At 39.9% G+C, this 20,807-nt stretch overlaps 1 long non-coding RNA gene across 1 annotated transcript in view; it reads right to left on the minus strand.

The window, feature by feature from the left end:
• The window catches only part of LOC121010673 (uncharacterized), a 38,688-nt gene extending 18,367 nt beyond the window's left edge, over positions 1 to 20,321 (minus strand). The window contains exons 1-3 of the long non-coding RNA XR_005781321.1: positions 20,278 to 20,321; positions 10,376 to 10,503; positions 3,883 to 3,949 (exon numbers count right to left, since the gene is read on the minus strand). This is a non-coding gene — a long non-coding RNA (uncharacterized LOC121010673). The remainder of the gene's footprint in view (positions 1 to 3,882; positions 3,950 to 10,375; positions 10,504 to 20,277) is intronic.
• Positions 20,322 to 20,807: the final 486 nt, after the last annotated feature.

Genomic DNA, 20,807 nt, shown 5'->3' on the forward strand with positions numbered 1-20,807 from the left:
AAAAAAAATGAAGAGAAAGGAATCCAAGTATATCACTAACGAAAGCCAGCAAGTTGTGAGAAAAGAGAGCAGAGAACAGAGAAAAAAACTACAAACTTTAGTATGGAATCATTTAAATATTTGAAGAAGAGAAGAAAGATGATCCAATTTATGGGTATTAAGTTGAATCTAAAGCCTGGTAAGCAAGAAATAACATTTCTGAAAATTTTTATTCAAATTAAATCTGACTTAGCCCTCTTTCCTGCTGTGGTGAGAAATTTGCTCTCAGTCATCATGGGGACTGAGTCATCAAAGACCCCAGAAAAACAGAAGGAAGGCCTCTAACTTTGACTTTGTCATGATCATTGCTAATAGTATGTAGATGTTTGTCCACATGCACAGTGCTTTGTTAAAAAGATGACAATTTTCTGCTTTTGTGCCACCCGGGGGTTCAGGAATCCTGGTCCTTTTGGTACACCACAGAACCATCAATTCTGAGTTCTAATTCTTTCTTAGAGTTACTGTTTGTAAGGGTAGTACTCAGTTCTCTTAACTAAACTTTTGTCTTTTTCTTCCCTTTACCAATGTTTTGTTTTGTTTTGTTTTGTTTTCAGAAGTTACTCGTATTGTCATCATAAGCCCTGAGCATAGTCTCACTTAGATTTTTACAAAAGACAGGAAGAACAGTTATTTCTGATTAGCTTCTGTGAAGAGAAATAAACCAGCCTAAGGGTATAGAAAATGCTGGAATATAGTATTTTATAGAGAAAGAACATGAATGCCCTTTTTTGGTAAGTGACTTTTGAGTAGAGTCCTGAATGCAATAAAGAAAAGCATTTCAAGCACAAGGAATAATAAATATAAACTACCTAGGGATGAAGAATAGTTGATGTTTTTGAGGAATAGTAAAGGACAGGTCATTGGAATGGACAAGGAAGGATGGAGGGGTTTAGTAGATGAAGAAGCCATATGCCAGAGCATGGAGGGCCTTGCAGTCTCAGGCAAGGACTTCAGGATTTTGCTGTGAGGGAGACCATGGGGGAACACTTCTGGTTCCTTCGTGAAGAATAGACTATAGAGGCAGAAAGGTAGAGGAAAGCACTGCTAAGGAACTATTGCATTTATTCAGGAGAGAGGTTATAGTAGCTTGGATGAGAGTGATTATGGTTAAAGTAATAAGAAATGATTGCATTTGGTATACATATTAAAGATAGAGGTGATAGTTAAGGGATTGCATGTGTATCACAAAAGGAGAAGAAAAGTCGAAGATGAATCAATGGCTTTTTGGTTGAACAGGTTGAATAGTGTGCACTGGGAATTGAATAAAAAATAATATTTATAATATATTGTGATACCTGGTACAAAGTGCTCAGTACTTAGTAGGCTTTAAAGACATTTGTCCTTGACATATCAGACAAAGGGCTAGTGTCCAAAATCTATAAAGAACTCACCAAACTCCACACCCGAAAAACAAATAATCCCATGAAGAAATGGGCAGAAAACATGAATAGACACTTCTCTAAAGAAGACATCCAAATGGCTAACAGGCACATGAAAAGACGCTCAATGTCACTGGGAAATACAAATCAAAACCACACTGATACAAAACCACAGTGATACACTGATACACTGGGAAATACAAATCAAAACCATACCATCTCACGCCAAAGTGGCTAAAATGAACAAATCAGTAGACTATAGATGCTGGCGAGGATGTGGAGAAATAGGAACCCTCTTGCACTGTTGGTGGGAATGCAAACTGGTGCAGCTGCTCTGGGAAACAGTGTGGAGGTTCCTCAAAAAATTAAAAATAGATCTACCCTATGACCTACGAATAGCACTGCTAGGAATTTACCCAAGGGATACAGGAGTTCTGATGCATAGGAGCACTTGTGCCCCAATGTTTATAGCAGCACTTTCAACAATAGCCAAATTATGGAAAGAGCCTAAGTGTCCATCAACTGATGAATGGATAAAGAAATTGTGGTTTATATACACAATGGAATACTACTTGGCAATGAGAAAGAATGAACTATGGCCTTTTGTAGCAACGTGGATGGAACTGGAGAGTGTGATGCTAAGTGAAATAAGCCATACAGAGAAAGACAGATACCATATGTTTTCACTCTTATGTGGATCCTGAGAAACTTAACAGAAGGCCATGGGAGAGGGTAAGGGGGAAAAAAAACTTACAGAGAGGGAAAAATACTGAGAACAAACTGAGAGTTGATGGGTGGTTGGGGGGAGGGGAAAGTGGGTGATGAGCATCGAGGAGGGCACCTGTTGGGATGAGCACTGGGTGTTGTATGGAAACCAATTTGACAATAAATTTCATTAAAAAAAAAACAAAGATGAAAAAAAATACCTAGTATCCAGGCCCTAGCCTATGACCAATAGGATCTTTTGAACTGAGGTCAGGTAAAGCTTTAACCTGTTAATGATAGGCTTTAGCATAAGACATTAAAGATCTACAGTAGCTGGCTATATTAGCAGGGGATAACAGAAGACCAACAGAAGGTTGTATGCCAACACACAATGGTCTAAGGGTGACTATCTCATATGGCGTGAATTTTGTTTCCCAAAGAGGGTACTGTGAATATTCAGCAGAGCTAGAGATAATACTCAAGGCAGTATAGTATAGTTTTGATAGAGAAAAATCTGTTACAAGATGGCCAACAGGACTGCTAAGGGAATTCCAGTCCCTGCCTGAAGACTCCCCTTCCAGGATTTCCTTCCTACCCGCTTGCCACTGTCACTACTAATGAGGAATGCAGAAGTAACATACTATAAATTGTCCCCTCTGTTGATGCTCTGGACTCAGACCTCTGGAAAATGATCTCCTCTTGGTGTGCACCAGTGTAAAATAAACCTCCTGCCTTCCAAGATCTCCGAGTGCTGCTTGGTTCTTCTGCTGGGTGATCCAGACCAGTTTCCATAACAGTTTCTTTCAGCAAGCTTAGAGATTTTAACTTTGAGGATCCTATTAGTTCTCTCAACCTCATCTGATGTCTTAGGGTGCTAGGGACACTGATAATCCTAAAATGTTTGCAAGGCCATTATTAAGACTTGTAGGATTTGCCCTGTGAAGTGGGTGCCTAAATCACTGGAAATTATGTAAGGTATACTGCAAATGGAAACATGTTTTCTAATAGTTTCTTTACTACGTAAGGGCATAATAGTTTCTTTACTACGTAAGGGCATCAACCTGACAGCTAGGGAAAGCTTCAACCCATCCAGGATGATGAGGGAGTATAAGGCAAGCTGACAGGCCACAAACACCCCTCTCCCACCCAACCAGATGGGATATGTGTGATATTCCTTGGGCACTCCTGGCTGCCCATGAACAAAGGAAAAGGGTAAAAACAAATGGTTAACTGATAGAGATCATAGTCCTGCAGGACCTAAGTCTCCACCACCTGTCCATAGTGATGTGGAAAACAAAGGCAGAAGGAAATGGCAGATAGAACTAACTTTCCTTATAACCTGCAACCCATTGACAAATACATGAGGCAGGCAGAGTAAAAAGCCTCTCCGGGAACTCCTTACAGTCTTAATGCTAATGCTTTGCTAGAGGGAAAACAACCAGGCTTGACAACAGCTAGGTCTCCACTATCCTGTAAGTCTTCTTTAGCCTATGAAAATCTCACTGGAAACTTCCCCTGGAATTTACCTGCCCCAACCCCATAGTATGTAACCAGTCTCTCCTCATGGTCCAGGGGCAGTTTTTCTGCCCACGGGTCCTGTCCCCATACTTTAATAAAATCACCTTTTTGCACCAAAGATGTCTTCAAGAATTCTTTCTTGGTCATCAGCTCCAGACCCCATGAACCCCACTGTCACCCCCAAAAAGCCTCATCACAGGAGACATATATACAGTAACAAGAGCATACTGATAACCCATACCTGGAGGAAATGAATGAAGTCCAGGCTCATGTGTTCCAAAGGTCCAGAGGGAGAAAGTTTGAGGGCTCTGGGAACATAAATAGTTTTTCTAAGATTACAGACCTGACAGGTCAGACATTGCTGATAGACTGTTTTTGAAATTTTATGGAAGTCTCCTCACCAATGTTTGTAATTTGAGTCATCATGGTTTCCCACCATGGGGGGAAAAGAAATGCAACAACCAAACAATGGGATTTGCTCAGTAACTAGAAGAACCAACTTGGGTTTCTCATAGCCTTCACTGTTTATTCAATTTACAGCCCATTTAATCTTTCTAATTCAGGAACACACAACTGCCGTGTCATAAGAACATGAGGCAAAAGAGGTCATTTTTTGCAGGAGCAGAATGAATATCTACAGATGAACGTTTACAGATTCTGTTGCTTCTGCTTTGCATGAAACTCACCTAGAACATTCCCTGATATTCTGCTTCAGTCCTTTTGGTGTGAGCCTCAATTTTGATGACAGTAATTTCAGAAAGTAGAAGAATAGCATTAGAAAACTGTTTTACTTGAATATTTTTTACTGGAGTCCCAGTGAATGTGAGAAAACCTTTTTGTTTCCATAACATTCCAAAATCATGAACGACCCCAAAGGCACACTGGCTATCAATATAAACAATTTGGCATTTTGATATCTAGAATGTTCTGGTAAGGGTATGGAGTTCTGTTTTTTGGGATGAGTTAGCTTGTGGGAGATTTCTCTTTTCCAGTTGTTCATATTGGGTGGTAACAGCACAGTAGCCTGAAATTCCCTTTCTCATTTTTATGACATGATCCATTAACACACAAAATTAGATCAGGATTAAAGGTGTGTCTTATAAATAAGGATGAGGTGTTAAGAAATGGTATGTTAATTACCTCACAATCATGGGGCTCAGCTTCATTATGCAGGGGTGGTAATGTAGCAGGATTGAGAATGTTACAACATTTTACATGTAGATTAGGTGGTGAAAACAAAAAGATCTCATAAAAGATTAGTGGGCAGTGCATAGAAATACTGAGTTAATTCAGAGTTAAAAGGCTTCTGACAGCTGGTAGAGTTTTAAAACAAATGTCATTTCCTAAGGTTAGATCTGTGGAGGCTTCTACCAATTTTGCAGCTGCAGGTATAGCCTTAAGGCAGTATGGACAGGCTCAAGCAACTCAATCAAGTTGATTGCTACAATAGGCAGTAGCTCTATGTTTACTGCCATGTTTTTGTGTGAGCCAGGGGTCTTGGTTATCTCTCCTGTACAAATAAGGTAAAAGGTTTTGAATAGATAGCCCTAATGCAGGTGGCTCTTGTGGGGCTTGTTTTAATTTTATAAAGGCCTATTCATATTTATCGTCCCAGGAAAGGATGTGAAGAATGAAATTTTAGTAAGCTCACAAAGTAGGAAACAAATAAGGAAAAGTTAGAAACCCATTGTCTGTAATAACCAGGTAGACCTAAAAATCCACAAAGTTTGGGATCTAGGAAACTCCTAGCTTGGCTTAATTCTTTTTGAAGATAGCTAGAATCCTTTAGCACTTAGATTATGACCTAGGTAACTGTTTTTTAGCTGTTACAGCAATTAAATGGAATCTTTTATGGAAGCCCTTTTCGTAACTGACCACAAGAAGTCATCCACATGTTGTAAAAGGGTCAATTCCCAGTGAATTGGAGTGTACTTAAATTTTGGTGGAGCACTTAGGAGAAATAAGAAAGGGCCTCCACGAACCCTCAAGGCATAACTGTCCAAGTATACTGTTGACTGTTCCAAGTAAAACCAAATAGATACTGACTATTGGAATCTACAGGAATGCTTAAAATGGTCTCCAAGAATAAACAATTTTGACTCTGGTGGAATTTGTGACAAAAGAATATTCAGGTTTGGAACAACGAGGAAACAGGAAATAACTACCTTGTTTATAGCTCTTAAGTCCTGGACAAATTGCCATTCCCTCCCACTATGTTTGTGGAAGACCAAAAAAAACAAAAACAAAAAAAAAAAAAAAGTATTATAGGAGCTAGTACAGGGAATGATTAACCCCTGGATAATTAGGTCTTCTATTAGTGGTGTGATACCTTGTATGGCCTCAAGCTTTAACACCTATTGGGGCAATTTAGGAAGAGGTTAGGTTTTGTCTATTTGAATGTTTATATGCTCTACACTTTTTATTCTCCCATTGTCAGTAATCAAAGTAGCCCAATGAATGCCAGGCACCTCAATTAAATTAGGAAACTTCTGCTGGAATCCATCTTCTGTATCAAGGACAGATTGTAAAGAACATTAAAGATCTGGGGCACGTGGGGGCATTAGGCTCTTGATTTTGGCTCAGGTCATGATCTCATGGTTCATGGGTTCAAGCCCCATGCTGGGCTCTGTACTGACAGTGCAGAGCCTACTTGGGATTCTCTGTCTCCCTCTCTCTCTGCCCCTCCTTCCCATGCAAAAAGTAAATATTAAAAAAAAGAAGAACATTAAAAATAAGATTCAGGTTAGTAAGGGAACTCTAAGGTGAAGTCACCATTGGAGGCAAACTGTATTCACATTTGAATTTAGAAAGGAGATCTCTAGCTAATAGACTGACCAAGGCTATCCTGTATCACAGGGGAGAAAGAAATGTTTTTCAATGAAAGGGGCCAGAGTCATCTGTACTTGTTGAGATATAAATTCTCTCTGAACTTTATTAGATACCCCCCAGTATGGAAACTTCTCTTTCACTCCAAGGGAATTGTTGTCCTAGGAGAATGGGGTTTAAAGTAGAAAACATAGCTCTCATATTCACCATTCTCCTTGGCTATTTAAGGATATTACTGGTAGTAGTTTACTGGAAGGTCCCTGTCAGTTTTGGGAGGAACCCATATAGGTATCTGATTATTAATAAACTTGTATAGGACCTTATAGGACAATTTTTCTCGCCAGTGCCCTAATTAATTACAAGTGAGACATCAGCTCCTGGGCCAGCTTATTGATAAGGGACTCCCAGGGGGATGCAACATGGGTGGCTCAGTGTTAGCTGAGGTCTCTGGCCTAGGAGCAGTTGTAGTTGTAAGGCCATTAGTTTATGACCTTGGTCCAAAGACTTTCAAAGTTTTCAGTATGGTCATGAGTTCAAAATAGGCCTCCTATCCTATTTTGTCTTTTTATTAATCCACAAATGTCAGGGGATAATCCATTTACAAATAAGGCAGCTAGAGAGATTGGGTACACTTATTAATTGTATTGAACAGAACGCCATTGGAAGAATGCTTTCAAATGGACCTTGAAGTCTGCAACAGATCTTTCTTTTATTTGCATTCTTGAATAATAGACCAATAAGTGCAAGCAGGGAAAACTCTGGGAATGGCTTGTAAAAGTTCAGTTGCTATTTTGTGAGCCCTTTTTGGTTGAGGATCCTGAATATCATCTTTGAGGGTTTGCCATCTTGCTTCCTGCATCCATTTTTGGGCTTCCCCAGGTTCGACCAACATGTGCACAAGCTGATAAAGATCTGGCAGCTCGGGATCACAGGCCTTGTTAGAAGGTGAGAGAAGGACAGTAAAGCATCCCCCAAAGTGAGAAGGCACTTTGAGACTGGAAAAAAAGCAAGCCACTCCATAGAGTTTACACAGTTTTATTCGGGGTTGTTATGGAACCTGGTCTGGATCATCTGGCAGAAGAACCAAGTGGCACTTGGAGATCTTGGAAGGCAGGAGGTTTATTTCACACTGGCGGGCTCAGAGGAGATTGCTCTCCAGAGGTCTGAACCCCGAGTACAAGCATGGGAGACAATTTATAGTCTGTTACTTCCACATCAGAAGTAATTTGGTGCACGTGGCAAGTGGCGTAGGGAGAAGAACCCAGAAGTGGAGTCTTGGGGTGGCAACTGGAATTCCCCTATCAGTCCTGTCAGCCATCTTATAACATAATTTTTCCTTATCAGGGTAACTTACTGACAGGGGGAACTGAGCAGATGACAATCCAGCTGTGCAGTTATTCTCTGCAGGGTCTTAACCTTAGTCCACAGATTTTATAGAGGAAGAGGATGCACAGAATAACAACGTAGTGAGATCAAAACACCTCAGAGAGTTTGCACGCACCAGACAGCTAACCTTTTTTTTTTTTTTTAATTTTTTTTTCAACGTTTATTTATTTTTGGGACAGAGAGAGACAGAGCATGAACGGGGGAGGGGAAGAGAGAGAGGGAGACACAGAATCGGAAACAGGCTCCAGGCTCTGAGCCATCAGCCCAGAGCCTGACGCGGGGCTCGAACTCACGGACCGCGAGATCGTGACCTGGCTGAAGTCGGACGCTCAACCGACTGCGCCACCCAGGCGCCCCTACAGCTAACCTTTTTTAAATAAATGTTTATTTTCGAGAAAGAGACAGAGTGAGAGAACGCAAGCAGGGGAGGGGCAGAGAAAAGGGCACAGAGCATCCAAAGCTGCCTCTGCACTGGCAACAGTGAGCCTGATGTGGGGCTTGAACTCACTAACAGTGAGAACATGACCTGAGCCAAAGTCGGATGCTCAACCAACTGAGCCACCCAGGCACCTCAGATTAACCCTTAATTACATCTTATGGCACCACCTCCTCATCAAGAAGGGGAAAGACTGTATTATCTCTAACAGATTCATGGGAGGCCAAAACAAGCCTCCCCATATCCTAGCCTTGGTGGGCATTTCTAACATATGTATATTAACTTCCAAGGGACCAAGAGCCCATAGCCCTAAGAGAGGTCATCAAGTGAACCAAACAAAATGGAGGGCCAAAGAATGAGTCAGTATTGTCAGCACTTCTAGAAGCCTCAATGAAAACTATAAATTCTTCAAAAAATTTTTGTGCTTCCTCCATAAGTTTAAAAATTCTTTAACTATGGCTCTTAGTTCTGTCTTTCTCCAAGAGATGAAAGGTAACTGAGGGGGTTGATATGTACCTTGAGATAATTTAATTTAATTTTATTTTTTTATTAAGTTTATTTATTTGTTTTGAGAGACAGATACAGTGTGAGTGGGGGAGGGGCAGAGAGAGAAAGGGAGAGAGAGAATCCCAAGGAGGGTCCGAACTGCCAGCACAGAGCCCTAAGTAGGCCTCAAACTAGGGAAACTGCAAGATCATGACCTGAGCTGAAACCAAGAGTTGGACACTTAACCAACTGAGCCACCCAGGTGCCCCAGAGGTAACTTAATTTTAAAAGGCAACTGTTCAGGGGCACCTGGGTGGCTCAATCCATTAAGCATCTGATTCTTGGTTTCAGCTCAGGTCATCTCATGGTTTGTGGGTTTGAGCCCTGCAATGGGCTCTGTGCTGGCAGCAGAGAGCCTGCCCTCCCCTCCTCATGCTCCCTCTCTCAAAAATAAATAAACATTAAAAAATTTTTTTAAATAAAAATATAAAAATAAATAAAAGGTAACTGTTTAACAGTTTCTCAAGGGTAGAAATTCAGAGAGAAAATTAGTAAAATGTGAGTACTCAGGTAAAGAAAAATAGAGAAGAGCAGCGGTAGTCACATCAATCATATCATACTTTATTTTAGGTTCCTCTTGTGTTTTTAATTATTCATTAGCCTTCTGTAATGAATCTCTGCATAAAGCTATTTTAGAACCTTAGAGCCTTTTGGAAGTTTCTGCATTCTAATTAAAAGACATATTCCATTCCATTCATTTAATTCAGGAATCCTTACTTTCAAATGCACTTCTGAAGTGAACCATCTCGTCACAACTGGAATGTTCCCCATAATGGCCACTGTAATTCTAGGCTGTTTTTGGTAAAATGTTGCCATTCTTGTAAATATTCACAGCTCCTGGTACCACAGATTTTAGACATAAAATAATCATGTGTGCTGGAAGGTGATGCACCTGACTCTAGAATTTAAAGATCCCATTAGCTAAGCCTTTGGGTCTCTGGGAGCTGAACTAATACCTAAAAGGGATATGGTGCTGAGTTCGGGATTGTGCATGTTTTACAGCATGCCTCACTGCACAGACATTTTCTTGAGGCAAGTGACTTACCAGCAACCTAACCAGTTCTGTAGCCAGCTTATCCTAACATGGTAGTCTTTTGTTAGGAATGCTTGCTTCCTTGCTTCCCAACAGCTCTTAAATGCTTGACCCTTGCCCAGCAACTTTTACAGCTTTTTGGCCTCCAAGATCCCGGCTAGCAATAGTCTTTATTTACAAAAAACAAGACAAATAAACATGCACTGGAGCACATCAGGACTAACCAAAATATGTCACTGTGGACTGGCCAAAAGAAGTCCCCATGTGCACCACAAGCAATTCAATGCATGGACTAAGCTAGCAAACCCCAATAAATGAGGACTGCAAATGGGAAATGGGAAAGGATTCTAATGTGGAATTGCAGACTAAACCAAGGGCTACAGACTAGTGCTCCATCAGAGCCTCCTCTGTCAGGCTACAATGACTCATTAACCCTGGACTGGAAAAACAATTAGAACAATAACTTAAACACAAAACAGAATGCAGCTAAAACCAAGAGGGACTTACCAACAGCCCTCAGAAATGACGAGATAGACTATGAACTAAAAAGAGTTCTCGGAGTGCCATGCCTGTGTTTCTCCTTGTCTCCAAATGCCGTCAGAAGTTCACTTGGTATCCTGATGTTGTCACCAAATCTGTTAAGAAACAAAATTTTATCAAGAAATTTGAAGATCTAATTGGCTTTTTTAAATGATTCATGAATCAGGCTGCATTCCATCTAGCAAGCAGAGGGGAATTCCACCCAAGTTAAATAAAAGGAAGGTTTCTAAAAGCAAAGACCAGGCATATAAAAAGGAATTTATTATCCAGGAATGCACTGTTTAAGCAAGGTCACCTCTCTAAGGGGAATGGAATGGGGTTTTCAGTACATTTCCTAATACTGCCCAGGATATTCCATTGAGTGATTCAAGGTTAAATTCTCAAAAGCCTATAACTAGGTCAGTTAGATATTAAGTCTTGTTTTGTTGACATGGGGCCTTAGCCTAAGTAACTCCATCATGGGCCTATGATTTTCTCTTTAACAATATGTATGAATATCTCACAACTTAGCATCATATTTAATGATGAAGGACAGAATGCTTCCCTGCTAAGACCAGGAACAGTAGAAGGATGTCTACTCTTACCACTTCTGTTTAACACTATACTGGAAATTCTAGCCAAAACAGTAAGATAATTTTTAAAACTTATAAAGGAAAACATAAAACTGTGATTTACAGACTACAAATAGGAAATCCAAGGAATTCACAAGAAAACTATTAGAACTGGTCAAAAAGTTCAGCAAATTCACAGGAGAGGAGATCAATACACAAAAATCAACTGTATTTATATAAACTAACAACAAACATTTCAAAAATGAAACCAAGAAAACAACTCAATTAACAACAGCATCAAGAAGAATATAGCAACACTTTTCTAGCTATGTCTTCTGTGTCAAGAGAAACAACAGAAAAATAAACTATTGGGACTACATCAAATAAAAGCCTTCTGCACAGTGAAGGAAACAATCAACAAAACAAAAAGATAAGCTACTCAGTGACAGAAAGTATTTACAAATGACATATCTGATAAATGTTTAGTATCCAAAATCCATAAAGAACTTACACAACTCAACACACAAAAAAACAAATAATCCAATTAAAAAGTGGGCAGGAGACATGAACAGACAATTTATCCAAAGGAGACATACAGACGTATGAACAGATGCTCACCATCACTCAACATCAAAGAAAGGTGAATCAAAGCCACAATGAGGTATCACCTCACACCTGTCAGAATGGCTAAACTCAAAAACACAAGAAACAACAAGTGTTGGTGACAATGAAGAGGAAAAGAAACCTTCTTGCCACTTGGTGGAAATGCAAACTTGTGCAGCCACTGTAAAAACTAGTATGGAAGCTCCTCAAAACATTTTAAATTTTTTTTCAACGTTTTTATTTATTTTTGGGACAGAGAGAGACAGAGCATGAACGGGGGAGGGGCAGAGAGAGAGGGAGACACAGAATCGGAAACAGGCTCCAGGCTCCGAGCCATCAGCCCAGAGCCTGACGCGGGGCTCGAACTCACGGACCGCGAGATCGTGACCTGGCTGAAGTCGGACGCTTAACCGACTGCGCCACCCAGGCGCCCCTCCTCAAAACATTTTAAAAGAGGTTAAAAAAATATACTGGGTACTTGCAAAGAATACAAAAACACTAATTTGAAAAGATATGTGCACCCCTATGTTTACTGAAGCGTTATTTACCATAGCCAAAATATGGAGGCAACCCAAGTGTCCATTCATGGATGAATGGATAAAGAAAATGCAGTGTACGTACACACACACATGCGTGATGAATATTATGCTATGTGCAAAAACATAGATGGATCTAGAGGGTATAATGCTAAGTGAAATAAGTCAGAGGAAGACAAATCATCTATCTCAGATGTGCAATTTAAGAAACAAAACAAATGATCAAAGAAAAAAAGAAACAAACCAAAAAACAGACTCTTAACTATAGAGAATAAACTGGTGGTTACTAGAGGGCAAGTGGATGGGGGGAATGGGTGAAACAGGCTGAATAGGATGAAGAATACACTTATCATGATAAGCACAGAATATTTTATAGAACTGCTGAATCACTATATTGTACACCTGAAACTAATATAATGCTGCCTGTTAATTCCACTGGAAATTTGAATAAATATATACACATTTAAAAGAATACAATACATAGAAACATTTAACAAAAGCATAAGACTTCTACATTGAAAACTACAAAATAATGCTGACAGAAATTTTTAAAACTCTAAGTGAAAAGAAAACATTTTGTTTTTGTGGGCTAGAAGAGTTAATATTAAGTTGGCAAATTGATTTAGAAATTCAATACAATCTCCACCAAAATCTCAGATGGCATTTTTGCAGAAAGTGACCAGGTGATTCTAAAACTCATATGGAAATCAAGGACCCAGGATAGCCAAACAAGCTTTAAAAAGAACAAAGATGAAGGACTTATATTATGTGAAATACCAGGAAAGTCTTCACTAAAGGATATCTATGCTTAGTCCACTGAAAGAAATGGGCAGGACACTCATTTCCCTATTAGTAACTTGAAGTCAGGCTGATGACACCATCCTTACTCCCCCAGCACCAAGAAATACTTCAGTAATAACATGTGACCAAGGAGTAAGGTGCCATCTCTCTGAGGTGATGCTATAAATCAACCAGAAATCTATAGTCGTTATAATTCTCTCCCTTGACCGGACCAATTAGCAAAAACTCAATCATCTGCTTAGTCCTTTTGTTTACAAATTCTTTCAACTGTTCTATCTAAGCAATAGGCTTTTTGTTATAATAACAAAATTATGGAATTGACATAGTGTCCAATTTCTATAGCTATGGAAATTAGTCCACAGTGTCATTAAGTTAACTTGCCCTACATCACCCAGTAAACAGTAACTTATTGTGTACTAAGGATAAGAAGAGCTTAAAAAGTGAATAATCAAGTTCTAAGTCAGTATCAACTAGTTCTGATACAGCATTCAATTAAACACTATAGAGGATAAAACAAGTATTTCCCTACTGTTGGGAAGAAATCAATGCTCTAAAATTTTAAGGGATATATGCAAGTATAGTCATTTGATGATGATTTACTGGTGGCTACATCCTGGGTGGCTCAGTAGGTTGAGTGTCCAACTTCGGCTCAGGTCAAGATCTCACAGTTTGTGGGTTTGTGCCCCACATCAGGCTCTGTGCTGATAGCCTGGCCTGCTTCGGATTCTGTGTCTCCTTCTCTCTCTGCCCCTCCCCCATTCATGCTTTGTCTCACTCTGTTTCTCAAAAATAAATAAATGTAAAAAAAATTATTTTTTAAAAACACAAAAAACAAAACTGGAATACAATGTGAAAAAAGAGAAAATTTAAAAAGAGGTTAGAGTGGGAGAGAGCCAAAGCATAAGAGACTCTTAAAAACTGAGAACAAACTGAGGGTTGATGGGGGGTGGGAGAGAGGGGAGGGTGGGTGATGGGTATTGAGGAGGGCACCTTTTGGGATGAGCACTGGGTGTTGTATGGAAACCAATTTGACAATAAATTTCATATATTGAAAAAAAAATTAATTTTACACAATGATTCACACAATTTTTTTTCTTTTCAGATTATATTGAAGTGATTGTAAATGTTGGAAATGAAGAACCAAGCCCACTTAAACAGAGCATTTTTGTAGTGTTATTTTGCTATCGGGGAATGATCTTAGGAAGAAAGCTTTTCTTTTTTTTCTCTTCAAAAAAAAAATGCCACCAAGAAAGAAAAGGCAAGCCATTAAAACAAGAGAATATCTTTGCAACATATATAAACAGTATAAAGTTTGTATCCAGAATATGTCAAATATTCCTACAAATTAGTAAAAAAATAAATCAATAGAAAAATGCATCAGAGACTCAAAAATAACTCATAAAAGAATATCCAGGTGGCCAATACATATATGAAATATGTTCAATATCATTCATAATCAGAGAAATGTAAAACAAAACTACAGGATACAATCACACGCCAACAGAAAGTCTGAAACATAAGAGTTTGACAAACACAAAATACTGGTAAGGTGACAGTGCAATGGGAACTCTCACACATAGTTGGTCAGAGGGAAGATACAACTGTTTTGAGAAAGTGTCATAATTAGTAAATTCCAATGACACTATCACTCCATTCCTATGCAAGAAATGAATAGAGATGTGTGTACAGTTAACAAGTACAAGAATATTCAGACCGGAGTACATTATATCCCCAAAGTGGAAGAAATTCTTAGGTCCCTCAAGAGAATGGATAAATAAACTATGATACAGTCATCCAATGGAATACTATAAAGTACTTAAAAGGAATGAACTACAGATACACAAAAACAACATGGGTATATCTTAAAAACATAACACTGAGTAAAATAAACTAGACAAAAAAGAATGCATATCATATTCAAGCACAAAAACTTTTTAAAAAGTAAAATTACATACTGTTAAATTATAAAACTGAATTATCTCAAAAGACCACTAAATTTATTTTTTTTGTTGTTTTTTTATATATGAAATTTATTGTCAAATTAGTTTCCATACAACACCCAGTGCTCATCCCAAAAGATGCCCTCTTCAATGCCCGTCACCTACCCTCCCCTCCCTCCCACCCCCCATCAACCCTCAGTTTGTTCTCAGTTTTTAAAAGTCTCTTATGCTTTGGCTCTCTCTCCCACTTTAACATCTTTTTTTTCCTTCCCCTCCCCCATGGGTTCCTGTTAAGTTTCTCAGGATCCACGTAAGAGTGAAAACGTATGGTATCTGTCTTTCTCTGTATGGCTTATTTCACTTAGCATCACACTCTCCAGTTCCATCCACGTTGCTACAAAGGGCCATAGTTCATTCTTTCTCATTGCCACGTAGTACTCCATTGTGTATATAAACCACAATTTCTTTATCCATTCATCAGTTGATGAATGGCTCTTTCCATAATTTGGCTATTGTTGAGAGTGCTGCTATAAACATCGGGGTACAAGTGCCCCTAGGCATCAGCACTCCCTTATCCCTTGGGTAAATTCCTAGCAGTGCCATTCCTGGGTCATAGGGTAGGTCTATTTTTAATTTTTTGAGGAACCTCCACAGTTTCCCAGAGCGGCTGCACCAGTTTGCATTCCCACCAACAGTGCAAGAGGGTTCCCGTTTCTCCACATCCTCTCCAGCATCTATAGTCTCCTGATTTGTTCATTTTGGCCACTGTGACTGGTGTGAGGTGATATCTGAGTGTGGTTTTGATTTGTATTTCCCTGATGAGGAGCGATGTTGAGCATCTTTTCACGTGCCTGTTGGCCATCTGGATGTCTTCTTTAAAGAAGTGTCTATTCATGTTTTCTGCCCATTTCTTCACTGGATTATTTGTTTTCCAGGTGTGGAATTTGGTGAGCTCTTTACAGATTTTGGATACTAGCCCTTTGTCCGATATGTCATTTGCAAATATCTTTTCCCATTCTGTTGGTTGCCTTTTAGTTTTGTTGATTGTTTCCTTTGCTGTGCAGAAGCTTTTTATCTTCATGAGGTCCCAATAGTTCATTTTTGCTTTTAATTCCCTTGCCTTTGGGGATGTGTCAAGTAAGATATTGCTGCGGCTGAGGTCAGAGAGGTAAAAGACCACTAAATTTAATTATATGTACTAAAAACAGAAAAGAGAAAAATTTTCAAGACATATTATTAACAAAAGTAAACTGTAGAATAACATGTATGATGTGATTCTATTTATGTAAAATATACTTTGTATAATATATGCCTAAAATATTTAATAAAACCTACTGTTAATAATGGAAAGGTTCTATAATCTATTCAATTCAGTAGCCACATATGACTGCTGGACACTTAAAACATAGTGAATCTAACTGAGGAATTGCATATTTTATTTAATTTGAATTAATTTCAATTTAAACAGCCTCATGTGGCTAGCGTTTACAGCATTAGACAGTACATTATGGATATATAGTGATTTCCTCTAGAACAGGGTTTCCCACCTTGGCCCTAGTCACATTTGGGACCGATGGTACTTTGTCACAGGGCTGTTCTGTACACTGTAGACATTTAGCAGCACCCCTACCCTCCACCCTCCAGATGCTAATAATACCCTCTCAGTCATGACCAAATTACCTTCAGTCAAAATTATCTTTAGACCTTGCTACATATTCCCTGGAGGGCAAATCATTCCCAATTGAAAACCACTTGCTGTAGAGATAGGAAGAAAATGAAGGAAGAGGTCATTGTAACATCTTTCTCTGTTTCTGTTTTGTCTAAATTGTTTAAAAGGATCAAGTACATAGATGTTCTTTATGTAATTAATAATTTTTTTTGTAATTAATAATTTAAAAAGGAAGCCTACTTCCTCATGGATAAAATGGGAAGTATACATCTAAACTCTTAAACTGTGAATATTAAAAACGAAATAGAAACAAATCAATTTCTTGCTAAAGTTAAAGAATGAAAGTTATTTCACATGAATAGTTACTAAGAGCAGTGGAGGGATAAGATGGAATCTAGAACAAAAATCTATAACTAGGAGAAAGTTATTTTTGCCATTCACAAAAATAGGTAAAACAGAAGCAAGAACCATTTAAGGGACATAAAATGAGCCTGGTTTGGGATACTGTAAGATGGAAGAACTTGTGGGCCATTTAAGTTGAGCTGCAGCTTCTAGCCAGAAAACGGTAAAAATTAGAATTAAAAATTAAAGAGTTCTCAATACATAGGTAGTATTTGCAATGATGAGCCTTCAGGGAAAGCAAAATGGCTACAAAGAAACTCTGACCCTAACTGAGAAGTGAGAAAGAGGACCACAGGAAAGCGGAGAAGTTGTACCCAGAGAGACAGAAAAACAAAACAAAACAACAACAACAAAAAAACAGAAGACAGTGGGATCATGAAAGCCAAGAGAAGGCTTTAAAAAAAGAGTGGCTATGGGGCGCCTGGGTGGCGCAGTCAGTTAGGCGTTCGACTTCAGCCAGGTCACGATCTCGCGGTCCGTGGGTTCAAGCCCCGCGTCAGGCTCTGGGCTGATGGCTCGGAGCCTGGAGCCTGTTTCCGATTCTGTGTCTCCCTCTCTCTCTGCCCCTCCCCCGTTCATGCTCTGTCTCTCTCTGTCCCAAAAATAAATAAAAATTGAAAAAAAAAAAAAGAGTGGCTAAAGTCTCCTTAGATCTCATCTTTACAAAATATAATAAAGAAATATTAAGTAGCCTATTGGCACAAGAAGAGATGAAAGAGATTTAATTTAGTAAAGAGTGAGGTCAATCTCAAAGCAGCACTCACCATTAAAGGAATAACTGTGAACTGAGAAATCACTAGTCCTACCAGTCATCAAAGGAAGGTGTAATGCCCGAAGTTCCGAAACCTCCCACAAAAGTCCACCAGAGTCGTAAGTCAAAGCCAAGCGGCAAGGGTCGTTTATTGCAGGTTCGAACCTGGTCCTCTGCCGGTGACGCAAGAGGCCTCGATCAGGGTTGGTACAGCGTTTTTTATAGACAGAGACAAATAGCACAGGGGAGGTTTCAAATTATGAGGGGCTTGATTAGTTGATTTTAAAGTAAGGACATTTGTTGTTCTCTGATTGGGCGTCCTTTGTCTGTCCTTTGGCGGGAAGGCTTTGTCCGTTACTTGTGGCGGGAGGAAAAAGGGGGAAGGGGGAAGAGGGTAGGGTAGGTGGGGAATGTGCTAAGCAAGCAGGTTTACAGAAGCGAGAAATGCCGATTAGTTTATGTACAATCACTCATTCCATTACATATCAGACTACATTTAGGAAGGTTTACAACCCATTCTACTACACAGCGGGTTACATTCAGGAAAGGCCTCACAATGCTCGTAGCAAACAGCAAGCAAAACAGACTTCTCAGCAATTGTATTTCTTATCAAAGATCCATAATAAGCAGAAAAGAGAACCTAGCTTTAAACTAAGGCAGGGCTGTCATTTGGATTGTTCCTTTCAAAGGCTGTGCTAGAATAAAACCGCAGAAGTCTCTTGTACCTCTGTCATTCTTGCCTACTCAGAGAGCAGTAGGCCTCAGAACCTCAGCTGTCCTTTGGTCCTCAGGAGAGGAGCAGACAACAGTCTCCCTAGCAAACATTTTCTGAAAGGTCTGTAGCACTCTGGCCTCTGACCAAAGTAAGGTAGATCCCTTTTGGACTACGAAACACACAAACCACAGTTAATCAGAAACTCTCATGCTTGGGCTCCAGACTCTTCATTCTTGATGCTGCTTCCAAAGATTAAGTTTCCATAAGTGAGTCTGAAGTACTAAATTAGGTAAATGGTCCATAAAGCTCAGACTACAATGTATTTTTATTGTAAGCTTCTAAATCTAATTTTTATCTGTGAAAACACACTTTTGCATTTTGTCATTATTTCAGAAAGCCCTAATCCAGATCTGAGTTCATGAACTACACTAAGTCTGGGAAGTTCTGAAACTATAGGTAAAAATTAGTGTGCAGCTTTTTAAGGAGAAAGTCCTTGATTTTCATAACATTCTCAAGGTCTGTCACCCAAGGGTTAACAGTCATTTTAAGTGCATTTTTTCCTCCCTAGAGTGCTATTTATGATCATTCGTTTATTTTTTTATGTTAATTTATTTGGAGTGAGGGAGGGGCAGAGAGAGAGAGAGAGAGAGACTGACTCCCAAGGTGGCTCCACACCGTCAGCACAGAGCCCAATGTGGGGCTCAACCCCACAAACCATGAGATCATGACTTGAGCAGAAATGAAGAGTTGGTCGGTTAACCAACTGAGCCACCCAGGCACCCCAATCATTCATTTAATAATTCCCATCTATCCTTTACATTCATGTGGGAAGTTCAGGTAGATATATCCACTAGGAACATGGATATAAGGCTATAGGAATAAACTTAAGAGAAAGATTTGAAAACAAACCAACAAAATAGTTTAACAAACCATAAGCCTATAAACAGTTGTTAAAAGTATCAGGAGCGGATAGGATGCATCCTCCTACAGGATAGTATTCTAAAAAGGAAAATGGAATTACATCAGGAAACACATACAGGAGAAAGGTAGGCCAATGGTGAAGAACCAGAAAGCGAAGTTGGTAAAAAAGGAAGAACCAAGAATCATTAACTGTGCTTCTGTTAACAGGAGAAAAAAAAAAAAAAAAAAAAAAAAGGTAAAAATACCTAGATTTGGCCACTAGGAGGACCCCGACCACTTGACCACACAATTTCAGGGAGTTAGGTGGCGTAGACTCACTGTGTCAAAAAATGAAGGGACGTGCTTGCCAGTGAAACCAAGAAGATAAAGAAATTGACAGCTCTGAGCCCATAACGTACAAGGGAGGGTTTGGTTATTACTTTAGTTAAGTTTTGATGGCATTAATTCATGAGGTAAGGAAAGAAGGACTTTTCAGAGAGGAATATCAGAGAAGGTAGACCTCCTGGGGGTTTGCGGATCTTCCACATTACAAAAGCATTTTCAGAAAGGTACTGAAAAGTTCCCTCAAAACACAAAATTTTGGCTTTGCTCAATACCCGTGGTCTTTTCCTACCACTTCTCTGAACCCTCAAATGCTTTCCAACAAAATTATTTTCCCGGTTTCAAAAGCATAAAGAATCTGTACAAAATTTAAATAAAACTCCACAAAGCATCCTCAGCCTTGCAAATGCTGGCTAAGACATCACTGGGGACCCCCACACCCCTCCTCAGGGTGCACCCTCTATTCCACCTGTCAATGAGAAAGCCCCTCGACGGGATACAGCCCCCACGGGGCCCACCCGGCCGAGCCTTGCGGGTCCTGAGCGGCTGCTCAGACTGGACAGGCCTGAAGGGAGGGGCGGACACATGCCCTAAGCCACAGCAGCTACAACGACAGTCTCATCCACGGCCCACTCCCCCACACCACCGCTCTGCCTCACCTCTGGGAATACCAGAGCCTTTCCAGAATCCTCTGGCACTGCCCCTTCCGGAAGCTGCCACAACAAGCCCCGCCCCCTCCTGGCACCTCCCACAAGTTTCCTTCCGGGTACTGAGCTCCTGGAAGCGCCCTCCAGGAACTTCTGTTCCAGGTGGGGGTTACTGGCCTTAAGCTTATAAGCAGGTAAATATATTATTTAACGGGCGCCGGTAACTGCTGTAAAGAAAAACAAAGCAGGGAAAAGAGAAGGGAGATGAGTGAAAAATTCCTTCCTAGTAGTCATTAGTCCCCTGAATGATAAGGCCTTTCCTATAAAGTGGTATTTGTTCGGCCTGAAGGGAATGAGGGCAGTAACTACCTAGGAGAACATCCCAGGAGGAGGGACTAGCAAACAAAATAGCGCTGAAGAAGGTAGTGTGGCTGGGGCAGAGGCATCAGGAAGGGTGATGGATGCCAAGGCAGGTTCTCCCGGACCTGATAAGGATCGGAGGTGTCCACCGGCGCTCATCATGACACTGGACTGCCGGTGTG

Source organism: Herpailurus yagouaroundi, unplaced genomic scaffold (genome assembly GCF_014898765.1).
Source record: "Herpailurus yagouaroundi ecotype Mexico unplaced genomic scaffold, PumYag 192, whole genome shotgun sequence".
Taxonomy (NCBI): domain Eukaryota; kingdom Metazoa; phylum Chordata; class Mammalia; order Carnivora; family Felidae; genus Herpailurus; species Herpailurus yagouaroundi.